Raw genomic sequence first — 22,685 nt, 5'->3', positions numbered from 1 at the left:
AAACCGAGGCACGGAGACCTCCGCTGGGGATTAAATAAATAAAATGTTTAATTGACTCTCTGCAATCGGAATTAAAACGCCGCACAAGCAAATAACATATATCTTCTATATGAGCTTGGCGATTATGAACCTCCTTTCATCTCCTCTTATTGCCTCCATGGCGAGAGCTGGATGGAAACATTCCAATTAGTCTGGCGTCTGTTATTGCCAAGCACTGAAGAACCATCGCAGCACGGGGAAATATCAACCCTTCGAATGTCGACTGAACGGCTATGATAAGAATGAAACAAACCTAGATAACAGAGCTCAAAGGAAAATCAGCTCTGACGTTTTAAAACCTAAAAAGTGACGCTCACTTTGGCAATTCAACATTTGTTCAAAAGCCAAATTGGAATTAAAAGTTAAAATATGAAATTAAATGGGATCATATTTCATTTTTTATTCCATCTGTCAATGTATCCCAGTGTTGCTGTTTTATGATTTTATTTGTTGCTTTATTATTAGACAATAATGTGTGATATTGTAGATTTTTTTTTGTTTCATTTATTTAACGTTTTGTTCTATTTTGTTCTTTTTTTTTCATAAGTTAGCTAAATTAGTATTTTTAACTTTAACTTTTACATTTTTGGTTAGGTGTCTTGTATTTTTTAAATATTTCATTTTTCTTTTTTTTAAAATTCAAGTCAAAATTTAATTTCTTTTCTTCCATCTACTTTTAAATTTTTTTATTCATTTATTTATTTGTTGGCAATACTTATATATATAAAAAAAACACTATCTCATGCCGATTCTCAGACCATTTCCGAAGAGGAATCCAAAAATGTCTTGGCTAGAATGAGATCAATGAAATCAAAACAGAGAGTTTGCTCATGTTCCTTCAGATGTCCAGCTTGAGCTGACGGTCTCATCATCGGTGGTGTTTCTCCAGGCGACAGGGCTGCAGTGAGGTACAGTCTCAGAGCTTTGCCATGAGCGTCTCCGTGTCGACGCGTGCGAGCCGTCGAAACCATTTTAGAGAATGGTCTGCTTAATTATTGAATGCCTCAAATGGATTCACCACTTTGACATCATATGGAGGAACATCAGAAGGAAGATGAGGAGATGACATGTGTTCCGTCACACGTGTTCCAAATAAAACGGCTCCAACTCGTGTTTCCGGCTGAATCCTGGAGCAGGGCGAACATTTGGAGCCTTCTCTCAACATCCAGGTCAAGGTTTCAACAGGAGCCAGAAAGGAGATGAAGCCCCAGGAGAGTGAAGAGAACATGCCATGGTTATCTTCTCCCTCACATTTAATGCATTGATATGCATGAAAGGTCCATTTAAATTGGATTCATAATACTGATTTGTATTTATTCATTTGTCACAGTTTAGTTGGTGAAAACTCCAAACGACCCTGAGGCAGAGGTCCACGTCACCGGGGCTCCAGGTTGCTCTGCTGGTAATTAGACGCGAAGCCTCTCAACACACTTGTCCACTCTCCCGCGCCACACTCATGGACAGGATGTGAAACGACAGCTTTTAATCATCGTTCGTGTTCCGACTCACCGACCGCAGGAAAACTGAGTGGCAAGAAACCAGAGCTGCCGGCGGTGACGTGGCGATCGAGCCTGGATTTTGGTTTCACCGGCGTGTATTTACAGCACAGTGGTGGAGGAGCTCTGGTGTCACTGCGGATGATCTACTGGACTGGAAAACGGACGGCAGAGGCGCTGCTCGTGTCCCCGACTGGACAAGTTTGCACAGACACTCGCGCCGTGTTATTTCACTGAGCGACAGTCAGCGAAATATCAGAAAGTGGACGCAAATATAGCCACAAATGAGAAGGAAATTCTGCAGTACATTTAGTTTCGCAGTTTCGCACCTTCACAGCATTTTCAGTATTTTTTTTTCCTTTTATGAGAAAAAGTGGGGCACTCCGGGTCCCTGAACCACGCTTTGATCAGGCCTGTGTTTCCAGACTCTGGTTCAGTTTCCCATGTCATGTTCAAGGCGACAAAGTAGTGATGGTCAGATGTGGTTTCATCGTCATCATGTTCATAGAAGCGTCCCGATGAAAGATACGGTACCTGGACGTGTCCAGTTGCCAAAAGCAAACATTGCTCGAATCTGGTGTTGTAGTTGCCTCAGCCTCACGACCACTTTTTTAGGGTCTTGGTCTTGTTTCTGCCTCGGACTAGGACTCTGGATTTCTATTCAAGAACGGTGATCAGGAGGAGACCCAAACACCAATAAGGTGTTTGTCAGACTGGCGCTGCTTGTTTCAGCAGACACCTGGTTGGTGTGAGCCTGCACTCACTGTGCCTCATTTGTGGAGACTCCTTACATAGACTTTCATAGTTTGGTCTTGGTTTCGACCTCCAAATGTCTAGATCTCGACCTCCAAACATCTTGGTCTGGTCTTGTTCTTGATCTCTAAATATCTTAGTTTGGACTTGGTCTCAACCTCCAAATACAGTATGCTGGTCATGTCTCGGTCTGGTCTTAGTCTCAACTTCCAAATGTCTTGGTCTAGTCTTGTTCTTGATCTCCAAATATCTTGGTCTTGTCTTGGTCTCAACATCATAATATCTTGGTCTCATCTTGGTCTTGATCTCCAAATATATTGGTCTTGTCTCAGTCTCAACCTCCAAATATGTCTGTCTGGTCTTGGTCTCAACCTCCGAATGTCTAGGTCTCGACCTCCAAATATCTTGGTCAGGTCGTGTTCTTGATCTCCAAATATCTTGGTCAGGTCTTGGTCTCAACATCCTAATATCTTGGTCTCATCTTGGTCTTGATCTCCAAATATCTTGGTCTGGTCTTGGTCTCATCTTGGTCTTGATCTCCTAATCTCTTGGTCTGATCTTGGTCTCAAGCTCCAAATATGTTTCTCTGGTCGTGGTCTGGACCTCCAAAAATCTGTCTTGTCTCAGTCTCGAGACTCTCCAGTCTCGAAAATGTCTCGGTTTCGGTTGGTGTGGTCCTGACTTCAACACTACTTGAATCGGTGTCATGTTTGTAATGTTCAGCTCCATCCAGTGGCTCATCATCACATGATCTCTTTCATCTTCATTCCCTGACCCTTTGTTCTCATCAGCTCGCTGGGGTTCAAACCCACAACCTCCTGCTCCGAACACACAATTAGAACGTTCACATTTCAACTTAATAAATGAGAATAGAAACACAAATCCAGTTCTGAATGTAGAGATCAATCTGAACATCAGTGGGTGAACAAAGGGGCCCGTGGAGGCCCCGGAATTCCTGGCTGTCGTGTCGTTTCAAACGGACGATACTGATTTGGCAAATTGGAAACGAAAGTTTCCGCAGTGCTGTTCAACTTCTGCCAGCCAAATTGCGGTGTATCTGCAGAGCTGGCCGGCGCTCGCGAACCGGTGTCGGTGTTTTTTAAACGCCATGAAAGAGTGGGACTCTCTCCATCCCCACACACGCCGGAGCATCTAGGGCTTTATATCAGCCTTCAATTAGCTGCATCTCGCTTCCTTTTCACAGCACGCCAACATGATAAGCAGCCTTCGTTCCAGATTAAATTTCCACAGAACAGAGGTAGAAAAGGAAGCAGATCTCAATTCCAGTGCACACGCTGCGCCAGAGCATCATGCTGCAGGAGGGAGGGGGCGGAGGGGAGAAAGAGGACAGGCGGAATTTGCATTTAGATGACTGTGGTAATAGAAAAACCATGGCGATGAATCCTGATCTGAAGACGAGTCTAATGTGCGTGTATTTGGTAGGAAATTGTGGAGTTAAACACTCAAGGTGAATCGGTGTGAAAGGATGGGAATCGCTCTGCATCACTTACAGAACCAGCATCCGGGTGGGGCGGAGATTCGGGGGGAGAGCGGACGGGACGCGACCACACGCAGCTGCGACTGGAAATGGAACAATTCCGGTTGATTTTCCCGAAACTGTGCTTCAGTTTACAAACAGTTGCGTCGCGCCGTGGGTCTGGTTCGAGGCTGTTACTGGAAATCAGGCCTCCCTGGCTCAGAGGAAGCCATGTGAAGGACGGGTGAAGGGAGTTGTTTCAGTGTCAGAGCAAGTTTGTGAACAACCTCCTCAGGAAATGAGGTCCGTCTGTGCGCTTCAATCTCAGCTCCGCTGACTGCTCGCCTCACATTTCTGTGGTCGTTTTCTTTGTTGTCCCGTTTGTGGCCCGCATTTGTGTCAGTGGTTAGACGACCCTTTCTCCGCCTTGGGCTTCGGATTTTCCAACATTTTCACCGTAACCCTAACAGTCTCACTGTCACCCAGTACAGGCTTTTTTTCCCGGGTTCTCTTTCTAACATAAATGAATCTCATTTGAGCCCTAGTTGTCTACGTCTGTGCTGCTGTTCCGTACAACTGGAGTGATATTTTGACGAAGGGATGGTGAACTTGTGCGTCCTATACTGACGCCGAAGGCAGCCTTCGGCGTTGCATATCGACGCACAGGCATTTTGATAGAGTAAAAAGTCTTTTCCATAGTGTTCCAGGTGGGTCAGGCGGAGGGTGTGGCTCAAGATGGAGTGGGAGAGCTGATGGTGGCAGTAACACAGATGTATGTATCGCACCCCTCTTCACCTACTGGACACCACTCGCTCTACAGAATCTCTTCGGTGACTCGTCTCTTTACTGAGGGAAGGACGTCACCTTGACTGAAACACGTGGTCATTTGAGCTGTGTCGCGTTACATTGTGGTAACATACAGAGGTGAAAGGAGCGCCATCCCCTGACTTGCCTGACTCCAACCTCCGTCTTTCTATTTCGTGGTGTGCAGGATAGAAGGTGGGACATGTCCTTCAGTTGAAAACCGAATGTGTCATTCGGCATCAAAAGTCCACTTTCCTTCCCAACATCAGTGTGCGACGCCGAGTTGTTGCAGTTCTCTTTATTTATTTATTTATTTTTACGTGTTTCTGAATCAAATCCATGATGTGGTCATTTCATTTTAACCTCTCCTGACTTTTTGACTTGCTTGCTCTGACATTTTTTCTCATCAGGTTCGGGTGTTTTTCGACGCCTGACGTCAACAGTCTCGTTTGGACGTCTCACTTTCGCAGCTGCAGAGAAGAGTCATTTGTTCTAGCAGCTCTGAGTGGTGTTTTGTTGCCCACCAGTTGTAAAACGTCACGTCAACTGCAGTGTTTGTAACTGCTGAGTTTGTGTTAATACTCCGGCTCAGACCATCAAGATATGTCATGTTTTTACCATTTCAATTGGATTTTAGGTTATTTATTTATCATCATGATATTTATGGCATTTTTTTCTGAAACATATCTTTTTTCTTCATTCAATAGTAATTTGTTTGATAATACTATGTGAGCTATATTTGAATTTGACCACCATCAGAGCGTTTTTTTTTTCTACCAATAAATTTGCATAATTATTCAGACACTCGAGGTGAGTGAGAACGGTGGGGTCCGAATACGTCACTCGCCAGGAACATCTGGAGACGAAGAAACTCTTGGCAAGTTTTGGGTCTGAAGAAGCTGGAGGGACGTGAAGCTCGTGCTTTTGATTGACGTCGACGCAGTCGAGTGTTTCATCCTCACAGAAAGAACGAAGTCAGAAATAAATCTTCCCTCCGTCTTCAGCAGCGTCTGACCTCTTCGTCAACAACATCTGCTCACAACTTGGAGAGAACAGACTCTCACCACACGCTTTTTTAACCTTCCTCAATAATTCAGGAGCTGTTGGTGAGACTAGCGCAGTGGCGCAACAATCAGTCACTGAATCGATGAGAGAGCGAGTTGTCACAAAGTCTGGTATTATCGTCATCCTGCTGCCCCGCCGCGACTTCTGTCCGGAGAGAGAGAGCACTTGTTTCGCGGGTTCCTGTCTTCGATGCAAGGTGTGCGTCACTGTAACGGCAGAGGAATCCGGTCTGTCTGCGATGAACCATCTGATCTGTGAAGATCCGCTGCTGTGTTTAGTGTGCGTCCTGCAGGTGTGGGACTTCAGAGGTGTGCGTCACAGTGTGTCTTGAGTTGAGCAGAGCCAATGGGCTCATGTGGGTTTATGTTGGTGGGCGAGTGTGTCTGAGTACTTGTAAATAAATATTGTGGTTTCAAATTCTTGTGTTTGCTTGTGCACAAGTGGTGGATGCTTCACTTTGTGTAGGTCCCTATGGCTTTGTAGATTGTGTGTCTGCAGTTGGAGCTGGGTGTGTGTTTTGTTTGTCAGAAAAGAGTTTGCAGTTTTGTATGTGAGTTTTAGTGTTGATGTGACTGTGTTTTTGTTATAGTGACGGGTAGATGAGGCTTCATGAAACAGTGTTGAAGGGTAGATGAAGCTTCATGAAACAGTGTCGTGATTTTCAGAGGCCACCAGATGGTGCTGTCTGCTGTAAAATGTTTGGACTTGAACAACAAATTCAGTTAAACCTCTAATCATTTCTAAATAAAGAGCGCCATCTAGTGGCCTCTGAAAATCAGGACACTGTTTCAAGATACCTCATCAACCCATCACTACTTTGTCGAGTTGCCATGTGGGTTTGTGATACTGTGTTTTTGCCCGTTGAGGGCTTCAGGTTTAGTTGGTTGTTAAGTTGGTGTGTTTAACTGTGGGAGTTTTGAAGTAATGGCTACATGAGGTGTCATGAAACAGTACTGCAGGGTTGATGAAACAGTGGCCTAATTTTCACAGGCCACTAGATGGCGCTCTTTATTTAGAAATGATGTGAGGTTTAACTGAATTTGTTGTTCAAGTCCAAACATTTTACAGCAGACAGGAAAACCAGGCTACTGTTTCATGAAACCTCATCCACCCATTACATCTGTTGGGGCCCTTCTTTGTGAAGGCATGAGTTTTAGTGCGGCAGGCAGGCAGTCAGTGTGTTGTGTTCTGTATGGGGTTGGTGTTTCATTTGAACAGGTTTAAACACTGCCGCGTGTGTGTATCGTCCCGGGACATTTATGAGCTCATCTGAACTGCGCTCTCTCCCTCTGGCTCATGAGCGCCCTCTGCCTCCCTCTACCAGCCACGTCTGTCATCGGCCACCGAGTCTAATTCAATGGAACGTGTCTGACTTCTCATTTTCATATTCATGAGCCGAGCGTTGTTTGTCAATTGTAGGAGCGAAAGGCCTTCATTTGCTTTCACTTCCGCACCCAGCTAAACAAACACACAGAGAAATAAATAAATAAGAAGGACGCCTGCTCGCGTCGGCTTCGCTTAATTAACTGCTCTTTAGACGGCGGGAGCTGTCTGAAATCATGAAATAACCAGGCGCGAATCCTCCTGACGCGTGGAGTCATGACGCCGGAGAGGAGGGAGATGTGAACAAAGGAAAACACAAGTTGGAGATGAATGGATTCGTACTCACTTCTGGAGACGCTGGGCGTTAAGCGCAGCTTCCCGCCGTGCGGCAGGTGACAGAACCTGTGGCATGACTGAAGTCTCATGAATGACAAACAGCAACCTGTCAGGTGCCATTAGCATTCCACCCGCCAAAGTTGTTCGTCCCGTTTGAGCTCCGCCGCATAACAACGTTGAGGATCTTAGCCGTCGTACATCAGCCAGATGAGCGGCTGAATGACTCTATTGCAGGAGGATTTATTTCTCTGCTGCAGTCGGCGGGTTTTCTGCTGAAACCAAGGCTTGATACTAAAGTTGAACCCCGGTTATCTGAACATCTGAGAGGCAGTGTAGCTGGATCCAGGAAATCAAATGAACCTGACTCGGCCAGTGGCGGGACGCCGACATGAACAGGAGGGAAATACAACAAATACAACTCAAGTTTGAGTTAGAAAAGAAAAACAAAAACACATTAAACAAACAAAAAAAAACATCCAGACAAAAAAACTAAAAGTTTAAATCCTGAAATATGTCACACTTAAATCACATCTGCACCACAAACAACACACCATGACTCGTAAAGCATCAGAGCAGAGGGGAGCCCGGGTCACAAGACCTTTACAAAAAACAGCCGCCAATGAAATCGATAAAACACAATTCAGGAAGTGACTTGTCTTCACGCCAGATCCGAACTGTGAGTCATCCTGCTGCGTGGAGACACATCCAAACAACAATGTTTCATCTCCACAGTCGCATGAAAGTTGCTTCATTTTAGTGACTCCATTATAGGTTGTGTCTTTGTGAGTCATGTCCCTACTGAAGTGGCTCGATCGTCTCGGATGTTTGGGTCTTGACATCACATTGTAAAAATAATTTGGTGACTGGAAGATGTTGCCTTCGAAACAAACTTTGTTGACAACTCATCTGTTATTCAGATCGACATCAGATGAGGTGACACGGTGTCCTGATTTCCAGAGTCTATTCCGTGACTTTGAACAGGTACTGTAAAGAATCCTCTTATCATTTTTATAGCATGAGCGCCACCTACAGAGCCCTGAAAATTAGGCCTCTAGGCCACGCACTAGTGGTGCTGTAGATGAGGTTTCATGAAACAGTGTCCTTATTTTCAGAGACCACCAGATGGCACTGTCTGCTGCAAAATGGTGACTGTCTTGAACAACTCATCAATGAAACCTCAGACCATTTCTAAACCAATAGCTCCATCTACTGGCCTCTGAACATTAGGACACTGTTTCATCGACCCTGCAACACTGTTTCATGATGCCTCATCGACCCATCACTAATCGACACGAAGTCCTAGCCCTATATTTTACTGTTGTTTGAAGCCATACAAGGCTGATGAAGCTTCATGAAACACCAGCCACTAGTCGGCGCACACATCTGCTCTGTAAACAATGTCACTGCAAATTAAAGGAATCAAAAACAGAGTAGAGAAAAGCCGCTATAGCTTAGGCAACAGCGAATGAATCGATGATAATAAACAATAATACAGTTTCTCATGAAAATGCATGATAAATAACATTTAAAAACTCAGTGACCCTGATGGATTCTAGCCCACAGTCTGTTCTGTTGACTGCCACCTACTGTACTGGAGAGAGGTTCCAAACCCCAAATGGGGATTTTGTGAGGTGTCCAACATGGCAGCGCGAGGACGTTCCTCGTCCGTGGAACAGGAAGGCGCCGCTGCTCTCATCCGCGCTCCGTCCGTCTCATCCCTCATTTATCACCATCTGCCTCGCCGGAGTGTGAGTCACAGCGACTGGCGAGCTCTATCTGCTAACATTAAGCGATGTTTAATTAAACAAAGAGGGGAGCATGTTGTCTGAGCCAGATAATGACGATCATAATAGTCCTGGATAGAAGTCTGTCGCATCTTATCAGATCTGGAGCAAATTAGAGGAAGGCAACAGCCGGCGCCGGGACGTGACGGAGCAGCAGCTTGTGTTGTGGGAGTCGCCCGTGGACGGATGGAAGTCCTGAAAGATGTGTTTGTGGATGATCTTGAAAGGTTTCTCATCACCTGTCGAGCTGCTCTGCTCAAGACAACCTTCGCTCAGTCTCCCAAAAACGGTTTCTCCGTGGCAGGTGTCTCCCTTAGAGAGAGGGTGAGGAGCTCTGTCACTCGGGAGAGACTCGGAGTAGAGCTGCTGCTTCTCCACGTTGGAAGGGGCCAGATGAGGTGGACGCCTCACTTTGGAGGAGTTTCAGGCTCGGTCAGCTGGGAGAAGACCGAGGGGTCAACCCAGGACCTGGTGGAGGGAGGAGACCTCTTTCTGGCCTGGGAATATCTCAGGGTCCCCCAGTCGGAGCTGCTGGCCTCGCGACCTAGCGACAGATTGGCAGGCGAAGATGACAGGATGGTATTGTGGGCTGCTTTAGCTGTGTTTAAATGTCAGTGTGGATGTTTCAGTCGTCTGGGTGTGAGAGTGAAAGAGTCAGCAAGACTGGCTTTTCTTATGCATATAGTTTGTGTTGGTGTGTGGCTGGTGTTGGTCTGTTGTCATGTGAGTTTGACAGTCAGGCTTTGCTGTCTGCTCTTATTCACCAGTGTGGATTTGGTTGCTCTGTTGATGGTGAAGGTGTGTGTTAGTCCAGTTCTGTGACAGTGCGATCCGCGTGTGCATGTTGTTCTGGGGCTGGGTGCGTTGTCGTCACTATTTGCTGCAGGTTGAAGGTGTGTGTGTTTGTGTTTGACTCTTTTTCCGTGTCTGTGAGTCGAGCTTTTTGGTGCGTGTGTGTGAACCTGCTCTGCAACTCTCCTCAACTCTTGAGCAGAAGTGGACTCTGCCGCACAGTTTTCCACTAAAGACGAGTGTAAATAATTCAATAATTGAATAAATAAAAGCGTCCGGCAGCGTGGGAGCCGGGCTGCAGGTCTTCTTGATGAAGCCTGACAGCTGGCAGAAGCGTGCACCTTTCAGCCCGGTCCAGCGTGTTCCTGGAGCTGTTCACCCCGCGCCTGGGAGACCGCTTCTTTATTCATTCGTGCGCGCGCCCGACCATCCATCACCACCTCCTGACTGCAGCCGCCCGGCTCGCATCAGGGACGGCGCTGGCAGTTGGGATTCAGATCTGCTTTAGCGCCTCGGGCCAGTTTTGTCTCTACAGCTGCGCTCGAGGGGGTAAAAGTTCAGCGCCTTCCATCGAGAGGCGCTTAGTGGGACCGGCGTTTAATTCATTTTTAATCAGGGCTGGATTATATTCAAGGTAATATTGTCACCCTGGGAGCTGCGGTGCTAAGTGATACAAGGGTTTGCTAAGTGAGCTGAGAGTCTTGCGTGAGCTGGATGAGAGGAGGAGGAGGGGGGTCCCGAGTCTTGATTCAAAAGTGAGCCTCATTCACATTCAGTCATGACTCTCATCATTGCTCCGCTGCTCAGGACGGGTCCAGCGAAGGCGTTCTAGACTCGAACTTTGTTCTTTCAACATCACCAACAGTGTCTGAGCAGGGTAAGAGAAGGTCCTTCAGCAGGGGCTGGTTTCTGCTGAAACGTCGCGAGGATTTACGCAGGTCCTTGAACCCGTCGCAGGGTTGGAGGTGCCGCTCGACGAGTCCTGTGGAAAACATGTGACAGTGGTCTCCAACTCTTGCTCTGGAGAGTTCAAATGTTTGCGTCTCCGTTCCCAGTGAATCGAGTTGTTCCGTGTTCCCTCGATAAACTCAGTGACCCGTGAGTCACAGATTTGCTTCTGCGTTGACACAGACGGGCTTCTTTCAAGAGCTACACAACCATTAGACACGCAACGAGTCAGAGTTGTGCATCCGTCTGAGTTCCTCAGACTTGGCTGTGGGGAGGTGCTGAACCAGGTTTGACTCCCACAACACGTCAAGTGGAAGGTACAAGTCTTCGGACACCAGTTATTCATTTATTTTTTTCAGATTTTCTTTTTTTTTAAACTGATGGGGAAAAAAATGGGTTAATTTCCTCCAGCCAAGACACGAGGCGACGATGGGTTGAGTCAGGTTACATGCAGGAACCCTCTGGTTCACTCCCAGTACTTTATTTTATGTTATTTGTTAGTTTTTCATTTGTCATCATTTCCCCCAGGGTGCATGGGACCAGTTTTTTTTTATTTGGTTCTGTTGCATGACCACAACTTTCAGGAATAATATGCTAGTATATAGTCCGAAAGAGTGGCTCCGGTCGAACTTTGGAACAAGCTGAAAACACAATTTTAAATCAGAAAAATATCCGACTATTGAAGCAGCTGTGGGCTCCGAGCTTTGCAGAATAAATTACATTTGGAAAAACTCTCCGAAAATGGACCCAATCCTTAACCTAAACCCACTCTGGCACCTTAGGTTGAGACCAACCACTCTGTTTGCCCAGCGGCACTCGTCCCATCCACGGATCCAGCCATTCTGCTCCTGTTTCTGAGCCCACATTTCTCAAGTCAATGTCAATGAAAGTCTAGTTGGAGTGCAGGTCTCCCCCTGAACCCCTGGTCACACAGGCCAAGGATGAGGCACAGCACATGCAGTTGCTCTCACTCCTGGAACTTTCACCACAAAATGTTGATCGTTCAGATGGTCAGAAACATATTCACCAGTCAAACAAGTTGTTTCTCACTTGCCCCTGACTGAGTGACCCCAGATATTTTCACCGGTCGGCAAAAGCATTCCTCTTGAGTCTTGAAGCGTCTTTTGCCTTCCACAACTGGTGCCAACGTGACATCTGCCACGACACCAAGAAGACCTCCTGAGAGACTGACTGCATCCAGCTGCAGCCGTGAAAGCAAAGACGTTAATATTTGAGAAGCGCCCGTCCCCTAATACCAGCCACGGCAAACTGTGTTGCTTCAGGGCCACGGTGGAGGAACGATAAAGACATTATCCGCACACTGAAGTGGAAACAGGACCTGTTTGTTAGCTAAAAATAATGTCTCCACTTTTACCGCGGGATTTGCTGACAGAGATGGAATAGTCTATTAAAATCGCACATCGTGGGAGGAATAATCTCATGTATATTGGAGTTCCTTCTGTGGTGGAGCGGCACCACTGAGTTTCGTCCTTTATTGGCTGGACGTTTGAGCGCCGTGGAGTGAGACTCGCCCTGATCCGAGGCCCGAGCTGAATGAAAGTTGCTGTTCCAGTGTTGTAAAGTATCTTTTATTCCTGTGTCCTGCTTGGTTTGGGGAGGAAGTTAAACCTGGTCAGCAGTCTGAGAAAGTCACAGGGACTCTGTCGGATCCTTGGGATTCAGTGAATACAAGAGTCTGGCTCATTTTCTGTTTGAGTCTGAGCATCAAGTCCTGAGATCTGTCGGGGTTTAGGATTCCAGAACAGGAGTCAGGGCAGGATTTGAGTGGAGCCATGAGGTTAAATCTAAACAAAAACCTGAAAGGGAAACGCAAGTGCGGAACTATATGAAGAAAAGACTTGATCTTGGCGAGACAAGGTGATGACTTGGCAATGACTGGATGAGGGCTAGACAAGATGTGACGAGACAAGACTTGGCTTTACCTGGCGAGACGATGACTTGTCTTGATGGGGCAAGACAAAGACTTGACGAGACTCGACCAGAATGCTACTCGTTTTGACTGAACAAGAAGACAGACTTGAAAAGACTGGACTCAGCCAAAAGGTCTCTTGACTTGACACAAAGACGACTTGACAGGGCAAAACAAGACAATGGTTCGAGTAGATGAGACTTCACCAAACAGTTTCTTGCGTTGACGTGGAGACTTGACTTAACGGGGAAAGATGAGACAATGGCTCTTGACTAGACGAGATTTGACTTGACCAGTTTCAGGACTATACTTGACTAGAAGATGGCCGTTTGCAAGATACCAGGTGCAGTCAACAAAGGAAGTGGAGGGGGCGCAGACAAGACAGAAGAGGCGCACACAGGAAGACCAGACTAACCCCACCAAAATAAAAGCAGGAATAAGCAACCTGAGGAACAATAGATACCTGGTGGAGACACAACAATGTGTCTCACCTGGCTGTGTGGGACTCATTAAGCCCATCGGTGTCAGTGGTGAGACTCGAGAGTCCCCATTTCAGTCTCTGACCCTACGAGACGCCTTTTGTCATCAGTGAGATTGAACATCATCACGTGAAGAATTCTGTATCCTGTAAGACTCATTTGCAATGGATTTAAAAGCAGACTAGTGACTCACAGACTCACGTGGATATGTGATTCCTGGAACAAGCTGAAAATGTGCAAGTGTATTGGAGCTAAGCATCAACTGTAGGTTTAAATATTCTTTCAAAAAGTCTGTTTGGATCACCCCTTATAAAACAGGCCCAAAGCCTTCCTCTCAGTGTCACGTTTTCCAGCTATTTTCCCTGAAATCTGCTGTGTGTGGCGCAGCTCATTTCCAAGATAAATCACTCCTGTTCCATTGTGGTTGAATCAACAGTGTCGCACAAGCAACATTCGACCCTACAACAGCATTCCTCCACGCTCTGTGTCACCTGAACGATCCGTGCGGCCGGCTGCCTTCGACCCGCCGCGCTCTTCTGACGAGAAAACGTGCACTTAGGCTGATGAGTGGCCTGCGCCAAGTGCCAGTCATTCAGGAAAATCGCTGCACACACAGCGTCTTTTGCCTGGGCTCCGGCCGAGGAAGACTTTAATATCATTGAAACCCTCGGAGGCTCGAGTGGGAGGTCAGAGTGTGGGCGGCAGCGATGTAATGAAAGAGGGAGAAGCAACGCAGCTGGCTCGGCCAAACAAGCCGACGCTCCTCCGTTGTCGTGCGCGAGCGTCGTGAACTGTGAATCCAGCACTTGACAGTTTGATGAGGGACACGTGTCAGTGATGTCGCCACAGCTGCAGCCTCCTCAGTCCTCTCAACGTTCACTTCCCTGAACAAAGGTAAACATGAGCCGGAGAGTCTCCGGCAGCAGCCCACGCTTTTGAGGCGAGTCGACTGTGCGTCAGACTTCACAAGACTTCAGCTGGATGAGACAAGGTGATGACTTGGCAATGACTGGATGATGACTTGACGAGACTTGGCTTTACTTGGCAAGACGATGGCTTATCTTGATAGGGAAAGACAAAGACTTGACTAGACGGGACTCGAACAGAATGCTACTCAACTTGACCCAAAAGCTGAACTTGACAAGAAGACAGACTTGAAAAGATTCTACCAAAAAGTTTCTTGACTTGACACAAAGGCGACTTGTCAGGGCAAGACGAGACTTCAATCCTGTCAACGTTCACTAACCTGAACAAACGTAAACACGAGCAGCATCAGCCCACGCTTTTGAGGGCGAGTCTTCAGATTTCAAAAGACCTTGATGAAACAAGGTGATGGCTTGGCAATGACTGGATGATGACTTGATAAGACTTGGCTTTACTTGGCAAGACGATTACTTATCTTGATGGGGCAGGACAAAGACTTGGCTAGACGGGACTTGAACAAACGCAAAGACTAAACTTGACAAGAAGACGGACTGGAAAATACTCGACCACAAAGTTCATTGACTTGACACAAAGACGACTCGTCAGGGCAAGATGAGACAATGGCTTAACTAGATGACACTCGACCAAACAGTTTCTTGAGTTGACGTGGAGACTTGACAGGACAAGATGAGACAATGGCTCTTGACTAGACGGTACTTGACTTGACCAAACGGTTTCTTGCCTTGAGACTTGGCTTCAGCTGCAGCCTCTTCAATCCTCTCAACTTTCGCTTCAACGAACAAATGTAAACACAAGCCTCTCCGGCAGCAGCCCACACTTATGAGGGCGAGTTGACTATGGGTCAGCCGGCGCCCTCTTGAGCTGCTTCATGCCTTTGAGTGTTGGCCACACCAGCTCACACACAATCTGATCAAGTGAATCTGGAGACAGAATCTCCACTGCTGGGGGCGTGTCTGCTCAGCAGGGCTGGACAGCCTTTAAACTATTGGTAGTGTCACAGTCAAGACGAGACCAACCGAGACCAATGATCGGCCGATACCTACACAATACTTGTGAACATGCATTTGAGACCCTAAAAAAGAGGCCGGTCTGGAGAAGAAAGACCAATGTGGAGTACTACAACACCAAATCTGCCTCAGAACGTTCTACTCACCCACCGGATCTCATGCGACCCAGCATCCTCGTGAAACTTGCAAGTCCCAGCTTGCGAATGAAGAAACAAGATGGCGGACACAGGCATCCAAAACAAGCTTTGTCTGCTGGCTGTCTGGATCTACGTGAAACTGCGTCGAGAGAGGTTTCTTGATGTGACAAGGCTCAATATCTTGCCAACATGAAGTGTGTTTGCTCGTCCAAATCCATGCCGCAGTGGTCAACCACCAATTGGTTGACTGCAGGGCATCATGGCGAGTCTTCAGGTTCAACTCAGCAATACTTCCTCTATTGTTGAGGGTGATTGACACCCCAGATCTCATGGTGTTGTACCACTAGGGGACGCCCAGCCTGGGACACCATTTGGGGCCACAAACATGTCGTGGCCTACACCTGCTCTCTCTGCTGTTTCTTGACTCCAGGTATGGCTCAGTCCATGGACAGCGCCTCCCCATGTCGCCTTGGGTCGGGCACTGCCGTCCGCAGGTTAACCACTTCTGTCCTCCAGTGGGGATGACTCACTCTCCGAAGGCTTCTGCGGTGATATGTGATGCATCTCGTAATCACACGTCACGTCGGCATTTCTGCTTCGACTTTTCTTTCGTCCGTCGTCTTGTTGGCGGACCTCACATCTGACTCCAGTCCTGTGGGATTTCACTGCAGGCTGCTGACTGCAATGCAGATAAACAAATCATGCATTTGCATCCAGCCATAATGTCTCCGAAAAATAACTCGCCCGGGCCAGCAGGTCATTAGGTCCGGCATCCAAACAGGTGTAGGAGTTCAGGTCGCCATGGCAACTGCTTTCACTGCTTTGAACGACTTCTTCACAAATCAGCGGCGCAGGCGGGGGCAGAGGAAGGAGCGGGTCGAGCTGGCTTTGTTCTGGAGCGAATTGTTGCTTTCTGTGGGACCTTGGTGCGGCGTAGGTGATTCAGAAGACGGGAGTCTCAGTCACGTCCTGTTACATTAGCAGCATAATTAAGCCCACTTGAAAGCTCCAGTGGCCGAAGGAAAGGTCAGCGCTTTATGGTTATGAACTGAAGACCACGCTGGAGTTGACGTCGCTTCAGCGTCACAGTTCCAGAGCTCCTCGGGCTCGGAGTCACTCCGCAGCAGAGGCTCAGTAAGAGGTATTTGGTACGAGTCGTCCAGCTCTTCTCACAGCTCAGCTCTGTTTCAGTCATGTTCGCAGTCACTTTTTGATGAGTCTTGTGAATTTGGAGAACAGGAGGCATCAAGGACATAGAGACTTGATTTTAACGGAGACTGATGAGAAAGAATGCACAAGTGCCGGGAAGTACGTTATATAATATAATATAATATAGTATAATATAATTCACCTTCTTCTGCCGCTTATCTGGGTCGGGTCGTGGAGGCAGCATTCGGAGCAAGGACGCCCAAACTTCCCGATCCGCACAAACCTCCTCCAGCTCCTCCCGGGGGATCACGAGGCGTTCCCAGACCAGAGCGGAGACATCATCTCTCCAGCGAGTCCTGGGTCTTCCCCGGGGTCTCCTCCCGCTAGGACATGCCCGGAACACCTCCCCAGGGAGGCGTCCAGGGGGCATCCGGATCAGATGCGACCGCATCACTGCTGCCGCTGCACCGACCCGTCTATCAATCTCACGCTCCCCTTTTCCCTCACTGGAGAACAAGACCCCGAGATACTTAAACTCCACCACTTGGGGCAAGAACTCTCCACCGACCCGGAGAGAGCAAACCACCTTGTTCCGGTCGAGAACCATGGCCTCAGACTTGGAGGTGCTGATAATATAATATAATATAATATAATATAATATAATATAATATAATATAATAGACAGGAATCTAATGCAAAAGTATAATGTTGTCTTTCCTTCCTTTATATTTTAGTGCATATAATCTATAATAAGGGGAACTAATGTCAGAGAATATGGGCGTGTGAAGAAAGATATATTCTGTCAAGTACATATTACCAATGAAGGGTTAGGGTTGATTTCATAATTGTTTTTTTTAATGAGAAAAAATAGGAACAAGATAGAGGAAATACCGAAATTCTTGATGAATTAATAAATTATTGTAATATGCAGTTTTATTTTTGTTTGTTTGTATCTTTTTTTTTTTTTCAAGGCGTTGTTGGAATTACATAAGGTTCTGCTCTCTTCCGTAAAGACACGATGATGGAAGGTGAATGAGTCAGTAAGCGCCAATACTCAATAAAAACCCATTGTAACACAAGACGTGACTGAAGGTAAAAGTTGTACCTGTCAGTATCAAACATTACATTACAATGTCCTCTTCTGATGTGATGATGAATTCAGCTTATCCTTCTCTGAAGTTTCACGTTTTTAAGCGTAAACAGTAAACAGTGGCAGAAAACACAAGCTGCTTGTGAAACTTCTGTCCGAACATAAAGTGGCATGTTTGTTCAGAGCAGCCGCAGCATGACTCGCTTGAATACACTTTACCTTCCAGTCAGGAAATGAGTTGGAGAGAAGAGGCAACATTTACTTCAATTACATGTGGGAGAGTTGGAGTCGAGCGCAGTTACAAACCAAAGCGGTTCCTTTTAATCCCTCACTCAAAGGCCCCGGTGACCGGTCAGACCACGAGTAAACCGCGGAGGCAGCCATAGCTGAGGCGGAACCAACCGTGGTCAGGCAGTGAGGAAGCCCTGCACCTCATCCCTGAGTGGAAACCTGCTTCCAACTACTTCATAACAAGTGCTGCCATTCCTGAATAGACCTGATCTTCCAACCCTGTTTGGGCTGAAGGAGTGATTCCTGAAGACCCAGGGTGACCTCTGTTGTCCAAAAGGAACTTCATCTGTCCTGAGGTTTGAGCAGAAACAAGTTTGATTTGATGGTTTCTGGGGTCACTGCCCTCCTCCCGAAAGTTAGTCTTCTGCATCTGTGACTGAAGATAGTTTTCAGGAGAAGTTCTGTCCCAGAGGGAAGACGACCAGCCTAGTATTTCCTTGTTTGCTGAACAGGTTCATTAGGACACAAACATCCTTTTAATACTGACAAACGGAAACTGGTTCTGTCGCCTTGCGGTGATAAATGAGCCTCCGCGCTGCCAAAGAGCCACTCAGCAGAACAGGAAGGGACTTTACACAGTTTGTGTGGTTTCATCCCCAAGTTCTTTATCTGATGACACGCACAACTGAGTTACGGAAACAGAGGAAGACACCAACAGAGTCAGAAGTCAACAATATTTATTGCCGCAACTGCAGCTAGTTCTGGACTTGGTCGTGAAATATCATCGTGCTACGCCTGTACTCTCATGGAAGCAGGCGGGTGAAGTTGCTGGGACACAAGTGAGGTAAGTTCCAAAGCAAAGAAGTCAGGGATTTGGTTCTTGAGCGTCACGGCGTCTCTCATCTGACATGTGGCTCTCCGTCTGCCGCGCGCTCAGCGCGTGGACAGCTTAAACGAAATTAACTTGTTGACAAAGACTCTGGCGGAAAATCCGAGCGTAAGTCGAGCGGCTCTATCGCCGGATCTGTGAACTTATTTTACTTTTCTGTCCTGCCCTGACACGTTTTTGAGAGTTTCATATCAGAGAAGTTAGTGGGAAACATTGAACTCTGGAGAACGTGAGGTTTTTTCTTAGTGCCATGTTAGCATCAAGCTAACTAAAGGTAGGCTATTGGAAGCACCGACAGCTCTACAAGTGTCTTGGTTAACAAGGGTTTGATGTTGGGAAGTTCTGTAAGATCGAAAAATGAAAACAAATTACATGTGGGTCATTAAATTAAAAAAAAAAAAATCAGAGGATCCCACCAACAAGGAAAGTGCTTTGGTGCATCATCTAATACATAAAATAAAATGCAATGAAATAAAATAGAATGCAATAAAATAAAAATAAAAACACGCACAATAATGCCCGCGCAGCCTTCGCCATCTTCAACATCAAATAAATATCAAAATAAATAATCTAAATAAATAAATAATGATAATAATAAAACAAAAATGTTTGAGATGAAATGATCAGCTGAGGCCATGCAATTGTAATAAAAGTGTCTTCATTCTTGAGTTCACTTTTGAGATAATGTCCAAACACTGTGAGAACCAAAGACGTTATTTCCTCGCGACGTCATGAGGTCTACGATCATTCAGCCAAGGTGTTCTAGTTGGAGCTCTATTTGTTGATGGGCGAACAGGACATGATCACGGCAGCAAGTGCGACAGTCTTACTCTGGCCAGCTGCTTAGCAGCGTTCAGACGGCTGCGGTTGCATGGTCTCATGTTCTTTGATGATGACGACGACGCTCCAAGAAGGCTGTCAGCGCGGTGCTACGTGTTATCTCCGGCGGACACCGTGGGTCATGACTGGTGAACCGGAGCCTGACACATGCTAATGAACTCCCCTCATAAAATATGCAGGAGGGCGGCTGAGCCCTGCAGGAATTATTGGAAACGCCATTTCCCATCATGTCGATACTAAATGAAAGGTGACCCGCCCGGGCAGGAGGCACCGCCGTGTCAGAGGAACTTTCAAGAGGGACTTTTCACTTGTATAATTCAGGGATCCAGCCACCACAGGGAGAAGTGGAGCCAGCTAGTGGCTGTAAAACTTTTCAGGTCATGGTGAAGAGTGAAAGTGACATGAGCTTCAAAATGTTCCGAGAGTTTGGCCGACACCAGGGGTCTCAAACGTTGGGTCCAGGTTTGGGTTCCTGCCTGTTACCTTTTCACCTGTTAGATTGACTGTGAGCCTGGTGCTGTTTGTTTCAGCTGCTGTCTGTGCTTGTTTGGTGGGAACAAAATCCCAGAACCACTGCTGCCCCACCTTTGATGATCAGTCTGAGACTCCTGGTCTGGACGGTGACTACTCAGGTCCTGCTCCTTCAAATCTGAGACCATGGTACTCTACGTTCTGACGATGAGCTCTTCCATCGGTGAGGGTTGGTTCACGAGTGAGGGATGCTTGGGAGATGCGATGGATTCTTATACAGTATGTGAGGTGAAGAATGAGCTCTGTCTTAGAATTGAAACCAAGGTGAAGCCTCTGCTCGTTCAGCCTCTCCTAGAGTTCAGCAGGGTGGTGACACAGCTGATGGAAGGAGAGAGCAGCCTGGACCTCTTTAGGCCAGCTGCTGCCCCCCTGACCTGTCTGTGGCTGACGGCAGGAAAGTCAACTGACGCCAGTGAACGCACCGTGTCCTGCTCAGCTGCTGAAATCATAACCAGCCTGCGTCTCATTCTCTCCAGCTGCATTAAAAACAACCAAACAGTGCTCAGAAATATTTGAAGTAGCGTGGCTACCCGCTGGTTAATACATGTTTTATGTGTTTTTTAATATGAGAGGAAGGTTGCATATGTCTGTCAAGCGTGTTGCAGCGGTGAGATCTCTTGTGGCCGCTGCTTGTCAACTTGTGCGACGTCTGAGGGAAGGCAAAGTGAAATCTGCGTGTGTGTGTGTGTTGCACTGACATCTCATCCTGCACTGGTGTCATTTTGATGTATGAAGTGCCAATTCATCACGTTGCATCTTCAGACAGTTGCTGGCAAACTCTGGCACCAGCCCCCCCCCATATCCAGCCGACAGCTGACGGCAGTCGCCGTGAAAACACACACTTATCAGCAAGGCTTTTTGCAGAAGTGTTGTGGGTCTGGACGTGGTTATGCGTGAACTTTACCCAGCTCATGGAGATGAATGTTTCGCAGACATGCAGCGTTGTTTTCATTTATTCATAACTTATGTTTGATGACTTTAATCTGAAGCTATGATTCTCTTCTTATAGCTTACATTTGTCAGCAGCAGCGCTCCTCCGTTCAACCTGTCCCAGCTCATGTACAGTATGCAGGGAGCCCCCTAGTGTCACGAGGTGAATGAACACTGTTAGATTGGAAGTTATAAACCAGCTGCTGGAGATGTGAACTGGACTTTAGAAATGATGTGAGGTGTCATTGAGTGAGTTGTTCAAGTCCAACAGGACATTGTTTCATGAAGCCTCATCTACCCTTCAATACTGTGTCATGAAACCTCATCTACCCTTCAATACTGTGTCATGAAGCCTCATCTACCCTTCAATACTGTCATGAAGCCTCATCTACCCTTCAATACTGTGTCATGAAACCTCATCTACCCTTCAATACTGTCATGAAGCCTCATCTACCCTTCAATACTGTGTCATGAAACCTCATCTACCCTTCAGTACTGTGTCATGAAACCTCATCTACCCTTCAATACTGTGTCATGAAGCCTCATCTACCCTTCAATACTGTGTCATGAAACCTCATCTACCCTTCAATACTGTGTCATGAAGCCTCATCTACCCTTCAATACTGTCATGAAGCCTCATCTACCCTTCAATACTGAGTCATGAAACCTCATCTACCCTTCAATACTGTCATGAAGCCTCATCTACCCTTCAATACTGTGTCATGAAACCTCATCTACCCTTCAGTACTGTGTCATGAAACCTCATCTACCCTTCAATACTGTGTCATGAAGCCTCATCTACCCTTCAATACTGTGTCATGAAACCTCATCTACCCTTCAGTACTATGACATGAAGCCTCATCTACCCTTCAATACTGTGTCATGAAACCTCATCTACCCTTCAATACTATGACATGAAGCCTCATCTACCCTTCAATACTGCGTCATGAAACCTCATCTACCCTTCAATACTGTGACATGAAGCCTCATCAACCCTTCAATACTGTGTCATGAAGCCTCATCTACCCTTCAATACTGTCATGAAGCCTCATAAACCATCCAATACTGTGTCATGAAACCTCATCTCTCCATCAATACTCACTGACTACACAGTCACCACAGAGACCTCAGTGTCGGTTTATTGTTTTGTATTTTTTTTCTTTCAGTGATCAAATCTCACGTATTTAGCAAAGCTTTGTGTCAAAATAACCATTTTTATTTTGGTATTTTTTATGGTATTCTTTACAAAGTTATATTGAGTCAAAGTGGGCTTTGCTCAAGTACCTCTGTTTTACTTTCAAAGAGACTACAAAAAGGCACCGTGTCGGTGACTGTACGCTGCTTTTTTTAATCAAAATATACTGAACAAAATCATCAACGCAACACGTCCAATCCTCAAATCTTTCCATTTTTGATTGTAGTGGCTCGCGCTCTCAATAGATTGACATTTTAACCTCAGTCAGTTGCCTAGTTATTGGCCAATTGATCTGACATTTCGTGCCAATAATGTTTGCAATGCTCTGTTGTTAGCAAGTTGTTGAGCCTCTTCAGGTTCTTCTAAAGAACGTTCTGGACTGTATCTGCTCTGCTGGCTTGTTGGAGTAACAAATGTTTGCGTGAGGAAAACATCACTGGCCTCTCTGCTGTTGAGAACAGCTTCCTTTATGTTGCATTTACAGTAGAACTGACCGAAAACGCGTGATTGTCTAC

The 22,685-nt window shown here is 46.5% G+C and overlaps 1 protein-coding gene across 2 annotated transcripts in view; it reads left to right on the top strand.

Moving 5' to 3' along the window:
• LOC128755647 (cadherin-12-like) overlaps positions 1-22,685 on the top strand; it is a 188,157-nt gene that overhangs the window by 40,415 nt on the left and 125,057 nt on the right. The window lies entirely within an intron of this gene.

Source organism: Synchiropus splendidus, chromosome 3, assembly GCF_027744825.2.
Source record: "Synchiropus splendidus isolate RoL2022-P1 chromosome 3, RoL_Sspl_1.0, whole genome shotgun sequence".
Lineage (NCBI taxonomy): Eukaryota > Metazoa > Chordata > Actinopteri > Syngnathiformes > Callionymidae > Synchiropus > Synchiropus splendidus.
This window is presented reverse-complemented; position numbering and strand designations above follow the sequence as displayed.